This window comes from Rhincodon typus, chromosome 4 (assembly GCF_021869965.1).
Source record: "Rhincodon typus isolate 14 chromosome 4, sRhiTyp1.1, whole genome shotgun sequence".
NCBI classification, from domain to species: Eukaryota; Metazoa; Chordata; class Chondrichthyes; order Orectolobiformes; family Rhincodontidae; genus Rhincodon; species Rhincodon typus.
In genome coordinates, this window is record NC_063335.1 from 64,184,956 (window position 1) to 64,185,511 (window position 556).

A 556-nucleotide genomic window follows, 5' to 3' on the forward strand; every position below is an offset into this window, starting at 1 on the left:
TTTGCTAGTCTCCAGTCTTCTGGCACTATTCCTGAAGACAATGACGATATAAAGATCAAAGCCAAGGGCTCTGCAATCTCCTCCCCAGCTTCCCAGAGAATCCTAGGATAAATCCCATCCGGCCCAGGGGACTTATCTATTTTCACATCTGGTCAGAGGCCAAGAATTCTATGGCAAAGTAACTTCATTCCTATCTCACCAATGCCTGCCCACCATCTACCAGGCAAGTCATGACTGTGATACAGTACTGTCCACTTGCCTGGAGCATGCATCTCCAACAACACTCAAGATGTTTAACACCATCCACAACAAAGCAGCCTGCTTGATTGATTGGCTTTCCCATCCACCACCTTCAGCATTCAGTCCCTTTACTACCAGTTAGTACAGTGGCAGCAGTGTGTACCACTTACAAGCTGCACTTCAGTAGCTAACCAAAGCTCCACAGATGAACGGTTTTCAAATCCATGACCTTTGCCATATTGAAGGAAATCGGCAGAAAGTGTGTGGGAACACCATCACCTACCAGTTGCTTTCCAAGCCGCATACCATTCTGACC

The 556-nt window shown here is 46.9% G+C and overlaps 1 protein-coding gene across 1 annotated transcript in view; it reads left to right on the top strand.

Moving 5' to 3' along the window:
* The window catches only part of rb1cc1 (RB1-inducible coiled-coil 1), a 181,448-nt gene that overhangs the window by 172,748 nt on the left and 8,144 nt on the right, over positions 1-556 (top strand). The window lies entirely within an intron of this gene.